The sequence below is a fragment of the Trichosurus vulpecula genome, chromosome 2 (genome assembly GCF_011100635.1).
Source record: "Trichosurus vulpecula isolate mTriVul1 chromosome 2, mTriVul1.pri, whole genome shotgun sequence".
Lineage (NCBI taxonomy): Eukaryota > Metazoa > Chordata > Mammalia > Diprotodontia > Phalangeridae > Trichosurus > Trichosurus vulpecula.
In genome coordinates, this window is record NC_050574.1 from 136,494,834 (window position 1) to 136,501,872 (window position 7,039).

Below are 7,039 nucleotides of genomic sequence, written 5' to 3' on the forward strand. Positions count from 1 at the left end.
TGGCTTTTTCCTCTACTGCCATTGTCTCAGGGCCCTACTGGCTGGGTTTTTCCCAATTTTTAGGGGGCTAGTGACTAGCATCCCACTTCTATTCAATTGCCCAACATTGATTAGATGTTACAAAAGAATGTTTCATAGATAGATATAGCAGGAATAAATACATAAACATTTTCCCCCAACACTTTAGGGGTATTACTCCACCTTTAAAACCTTGGTCTGGGACGAGGTAAAAAGGGGAAGAGGTGATTAGACTCACAATTTAGCCCAGTCCCTACATAGCACTGGTCCCACCAAGTTCATGTTTAAAGCCTCCATTGATTCCAGTTCTCGGAAGGGTACTCCTGGACTCATGCTCTTCAGAGCATCTATGCTGGGCTGGCTTCAACACCTGACCTGGATTCCTTGACTTTGGAGATTCCACTTTCTTCACCTAGAATGGGAAAGAACAAACAAAAAGAACAAGGATCCAGGCCCAATTCTTAGGCACCTTATGGCCTCAGGAGAGAAGGCCCCGCAACTCTGCCTTTTACAGCATGATTTTCTCACTGAAACCCATATGTGAAGGAGAGTCCTCAATCCCTCAGAGGAGAATGCAGCAAAGAGAGACATGATCAGAGATGACTTAGGACCTTGTGGTAGGCCAGTCAGAACCAGTAACAGAATGTCTACAAATGTTCCAGTCCTCACAATTCTCCTAGAAACAACTGTTCTTTGATATCCTCTAAAAGGATGACACCATCTTAGCAAGCTCATGGAGTTTGTACATTGCACTTTGTTATAAGAATTGATTGACTCTCTGGGTAGAGAAGGAGAAGCAATATGTTAGGAAATGAAAATAATATAAAAACAAAAGCTACTGATAGCATTTAAAAAGAAAGATGCTGAAGATACAAGAGTTGCCCAGGCTTTTTTGATTAGTTTCCGAACTGCTAAATCTTAGAATGAATTGGAGCTGGTGATGAATACTAAGAACAAAACCAAGGCTTTTAAAACCATGTTAGCAGCGATGAAGATCAAAGAAGGAACATGACCTCTTACTTGGCACAGTCAAACCATGATAATGGATGACAGAATGAAGGCAAACAAAATTTTTTTTATCTTGCTTCTTTTTTCTCTGCCAAGGAGAACAAGCTTTGAACTAGGAAGGATAGATTTCAACATTCTGACCATTTGCTGAAGCTCCAGAGAAGTGAAGAGACGGCAAAAATCACTCTGATGTCCTCGGTGAGTTCAAGTCACCAAATTTAGATGATCTATGTTCTAGGATGTGGAAGGAATTGGCCTATGTGTATAGCAACAATGGTCAGAGAGCTCCCACTTAATTAGACTGCAGAACACAGATCTTTTTTGGAAAAGACAACCTCCTATAGAGTTAAGCTAGGTTGAATCAAAGACAGTCTGTGACAGAAAGTCAGAAAGAACAGACTCTAGTCAGAGGAACTTTCCCCACCTATCTAAGTGGCTCTATCCCTTTGGACACTTCACTACTATTTTCTCTCCCTTGGATTTCTAGACCAGAATGAGAGGTGGAAAGGAATTTTCTCCCCTTCCCTCTCGCAGCAATAGTAACATCAAAAGTACATGGCTGTAGGAAACATGTGCTCTCCTGGGCACACCTAAAATTGAAATCCCTACACCTCCCTCTTTTGGCTGCTATTTGTTTCCTTTTATAAGCATAAGTCAGTGACAGCCAAACCTGAAAAATGGACATTTCCAGCTTTAGGGATAATTCGGAGTTTGAGAGTGTTTAAACTCAAGAATCAGTCACCAGCTGGTCAGAGGAAGAATACTTCTGTAACAGCATATGCTTTTTGAAGGAAAGGAAAAACACCAGTAGGAGGATTCTGTAGTCAAAGCATTAATGCCAAGTCATAGCTGAGCAGGATTTCTGGACCTTACTGTGAGTTGCTTGGACAGAGCATGTCTAAGGTGAGACTCACAGAGGGTCTTCCAGTGGTAGTATAATGGACTGTTTTGTACTTCTTGATTAGTCTGTCAAAAATATTTATTAAGTGCCTACTCTGTACCAGGCACTGTGCTAAGTGCTGAGGATACAAAGAAAGGCAAAAAGACAGTGGAGTAGACAAGATGCAAATAACTATGTGTTCTTTCTATATAGTACACACACACATATATACACCTATGCACACACACATATATATATACCCACATATATACAAAAAATATTATGTCATACATGTATAGGTAAATATATATGGTGCCTAGGTACATATCTATATTGCATGTATATGTTTGTAAATTGGAGATAATCAATAGAGGGGAGGCACTAGAATTAAAGGGATTTTCCCCCTGAATTTGTTTATACATGCCTGTGAATCCTTTGTATCTTACACAGTTTCTATGGCGAAGGAAATAAAAAGCAGCCCTCTGCCCACTACCTATTGTGTACCTTTGTGGAAGGATCTTAGTTTACCCACATTTTGGGAAACCCTAAACAGAATCATAACAAATCTTTATCTTAGAGGCTTTTTAGGAGAAATCCAAGTGAGAATGTTGAACCTGGTGGAACACTTACACCCTTTGCGGTCAGGCCCTCAGGATCAAACCTGGTTTATTTGAGCTCAAAGATCTTGGTGGGGATAGGGTATGCCTTGAGCTCTGTATAGGACCTGGAGTTGCTGAACTGAGCTATTGTCAAATCTTTTAGAATTGACAACCTGTTATCACTACATTAGAATCAGCAATGGAACTCAAGGTCTAAAACTCTTTACTTTCGGGCAGTGCCCAAGGTAGGGCCCTTAACCCCTGCCTTAATCCATCTAAAACTCGTTTCCCAACATAAAATCAGCTTAAGGATCCATACTTAGTACCTCCTGGCTACTCCTAGGGAGTCTATAGGAAGAACTCTGTGGATCCACACCCAGAAACTCTTGGCCTTTCTATGCATACTTACACAGCAGACACACAACCAGTGATTACATCATTTATGTTTTCTCCTACTTTCACACCTCACTCATTAAGATTTTCTTAACAGTATTAATATGTATAGGGGCAGCTAGGTTGCACAGTGGATAGAGCACTGGCCCTGGAGTTGAGGACTTTAGTTCAAATCCAATCTCAAGACACTTGACACTTACTAGACTTCAGATCATAATCAGTAAAATTGACTGCAAAAAATTCTCCCCAATTGTTTCCCTTCTAATTCTAATTGTATTGTTTTTGTTTGCATGAAAACTTGTCAATTTTATGTCCTCATAAAATATAATGCTAATGTAGAGTTCCAGAGACTTGGGGAGCTCTCTAAGGATTTACCATTGCAGGGACAGTAGAATCAGTTACATGCTCCACATGGAGACTTCCCTTTGTTCTGCTTTTTTAGATGGCTCATATGGGTGGTTACATGTACCTGACTCCATAAAGATGAATTCTCATTATAGTCAGTTCCCCATTGGGAGTCTGCAAAGCAGGGAGTGAAGTTCCTATAGGAAATAGGTTTGATAGACCAAATCTAGGCAATCCTCCATGGTCTGCCACATTATATGACCAAGCCACCTCAGGGACAATTAGTTTCTGCCTCTGGATAGAACCCCAACTAGTCTTAGACTTTAACTTTGATTCTTCCCTGCCACACAGCTATACAGGCTGATTAGCTGGTGAAATTTGAGCAGAATGTTATGCATTGGGTAAATACTGCTGTCAGTATAAATAGACATTCTGGGAATAAGGGAATGAAGCACAGAGCCCATCATCCTTGCAGATATGTATAAGGTGATGACATTATTACCCAAAGGGAGCTTTGGGTGTGTCTCCTGAAACATGCGTTTGATAAGAAAATCAATTGATGGCCAGCCAATGGGAGTGCTATAAAAACTATATTTAGTGAAATCCAGCACCAGGGCAATAGACACCCTTCAGCCCCTGACAAGACTAAGGTATCTTCTAAACCTCTACACTTATTTGGATCATTGATTATGTGTGTGTATGTTGGGGGTGGGGCTGGGGGCTAGAGAGGTCATACCACTGAGGGAGGAGGGTATCATGAGCTCTTTGCAGTCAATATCTGTATGGACCCTTTCAGCAGCCTCTGCAATTTATTGTAGGTAGGGCCAAATGGAAACCACTGGTATTTCCTCAACCATTTATCCACATAATTAATACAAACCGATATTGGGTCCTCATGGGAGTGAAAGATATTTCTTCTCTAGTGATAGAGATGAAGGAAACTGGAATACATTGTTATGCCTGCTCCCCTTACAACAACCTTGTGTAACCTGTGAAGAAGTCCTGGAAGACCATAGTAGACTACAGAGAACTGAAGGTATGTTCTACACTGAATTAAACAACTAGGTTGGAGGTGTTAGAAAAACAGTAGAGGCTGGGAAGTGGTTTCACTGGCAATCTGGACGTGGAGGTGGCAATGCCATTTTGTGCTGAATATGGGACCATGTGATCTCCCTAATTAAAAATGAGGGAGGAGGCAGCTAGGTGGCGCAGTGAATAGAACACTGTCCCTGGAGTCAGGAGGACCTGAGTTCAAATCCAGCCTCAGACACACTTGACATACTTACTAGCTCTGTGACCTTGGGCAAGTCACTTAACCCCAATTGCCCTGCCAAAAAAACAAAAAACAGCAAAAAAAAAAAAAATGAGGGAGCTATTCCCGCCTAACTAGGCTCCTTGTGTCATTTGTGTGATAAATCAACACCACCTCAGAAAGGAGAAGGACTTTCTGGTCCAGTGGTTTCTTGGATCCGGTCTCTAGGAAGATTTACCTGATAGAAAATGAACTGGTTTTTGTACATTGTTCTGGCTGATCCTGTCTGACCTTTCCTGATTCCTTCCTCAGTACAGAACTGACTGGGCCTCAAGATCCCTGCTCTCACCAAGGGCTCTGTTGTTGTTGTTGTTTGTCCATCATTCTAGAAGAGGATCATGACATCAGAGAGGTGATGCCATGACAGGCACATGAATTGGATTTAAGTGAAGCAGGGCTGTGCAAAATCACAAGCCCCACTTTCTCTCATCTGGGTCCAGTAGCCAGATAGATACAAATCAGGACAACCGGAGATGGTGCAGGATGCAGTGGGAGACCTTGGCCTTTTTAAGGTAAGATTGTTAACAGGTTGCAGTTTGACTGAGGCAATGTCCATGCAGTGGTTAAGGCGAGGTAAGAAATGAAGTAGAGACTGGCTTCTTTACCTAGTTTAAAAAACAAATCAGTCTGGGAGGGGAAGAGGCTCAGAGTTTCTGCCCAGAACAGAAACAATTGCTATTTACATTCACTCTGAGCCAATCAGAGCCCAAACAATTACCACGAAATGGGGCTTGGCCTGGGACCTATGGTTGTCGAATCAGTGAGAGCCAGAGTGATTTGAGTTTAAGGTGTGGTCCTTAGCAAACAAACTGGTTTAAGCAATCAAAATTTACATTCCTTTGGGCTGAGCATGGTCAGGTAAGGGTATATATAATACCCTATGTGGACAGGGGCTCTCTGTACACTCTGGAGAAACTCTGGGAAACTACTTGCTAGAAACTACTTGGTAGACTACAGGGTACTATGTTGGGAGGTGATTTGCTTTCTTAATAGCACAAGGCAAGGTAAAACTGTCACTAAATAACTATGGTGATTGTGAATGTGCATGGAAGAAAGGAGATACCTTAGCCAACGTAGTGGCGACCCTGTGTCCCTGGATCCCTGCAAAAGAAGGAGTCAGTGCTTTGGCAAAGGCCTCCAAAGGGCCTTCTGGGGTTCCCAAAAATGGAGAGGTTTTGGTGCATGGGTCAGGAAATATTGAGGAAATAACAGCATGCAGAGACCCTCAGGATCAACTTAGGTGTTAGGACAGGTTGCATGCAACAGGCTTGTGACCTTTTAGCCACTTTACCACAGATGACCCTGATACGTAATGAAGAATTATTAACTGTGTTGGACATGCCGTGATGAAATCACTAACAGCCTTGGACCAGAGGAAGAAATATGGGTAAACTAGCAAGAGTCAGGGTTAGAGGAGGAGCTAGTCGATATCAAAGAGGTGAAATGCGTAGAAAGGGGTTGAAAGTGCCGGATGAATATTTTAAATCAAGTGAAGCTAATTCAAAAATATGAGACTGGGATCTTATATCATATCTCTTCTGTATGTAGTTTGTACTCTCAAAAATCTTTTGCGTCGTACTTAAATAGCCTGTACAGATTAAAACAGTTCTGTGGAAGGTCCTGCAATGGTCACTGTTAGAGCAGGGAAAGCCAGAAAGTTTCCAAGGCTTTGTTAACGGGACCTAACTGGAGGACTGTGTTTTATCAGGCAGGGCATTTTCCTCTATATTTGCTACCATGTTATGCATTGTATGGTTCAGTTGAACTATCTTATTTGCCATCTGTGTAGAAAACATTTTTATTTTTCTCCTTCTGCCTACAGTATTTTTCCTCCTTCATCTTTTGGAATCCGTAGCTCCATTCAAGATTCGACCTCCTACAGAGGGTCTTTCTTGATTCCTCACCTTGGCAAAGATACTGGAATGGTTTTCCTTTTCCTTCTCTGGCTTATTTGACAGATGAGGAAACTGAGGCAAAACATTTCCCTCAGAGTGTGACTACTTTCCTCACCCTCAGTGATTACTTTATACTTGTTTTATATATATTTTGCTTTGCTATAGCGACATACATGTAGTTTCTCCCCAGTAGAAAGTAAGTTGCTTTAGAACATTAACTATTTTCAATTCCATTTTTGTAACCCTTACACTTAGTATGGTGGTTGACATATACTAGGTACTTAATAAATGTTCATTGAATTGAACTGAAGCTCTGGGTATACCCAACTGGTAGCTCTTTGGAAGGCTAGCAAGAGAAGCAGGAAGGAGCAATGAGTCACAAACTAGGCAATCTCCTCACAATGATGGGTTTTGGCTGGCTTCCCATTTTGTCTGATAGATAAAGCAGCCTTGAGTTTTGGATAATTGGAGTGCTATATTTAAACAACATGAAGTTTTAGGAAATTATCAACAGAAATTCTAATACTTCACTCTACATTATCTTATTGTAATGAGAACTTTGGAAAACCTAGGCAAATACAATGGAGAT

The 7,039-nt window shown here is 41.4% G+C and overlaps 1 long non-coding RNA gene across 1 annotated transcript; it reads left to right on the top strand.

Annotated features, from left to right (window-relative positions):
• The first annotated feature begins 1,146 nt into the window (after window positions 1-1,146).
• On the top strand, window positions 1,147-4,907 carry LOC118835404. The gene is made up of 3 exons (XR_005009501.1): window positions 1,147-1,224; window positions 4,167-4,279; window positions 4,808-4,907. It is a non-coding gene; the product is annotated as an uncharacterized LOC118835404 (long non-coding RNA).
• The last annotated feature ends 2,132 nt before the right edge of the window (window positions 4,908-7,039 follow it).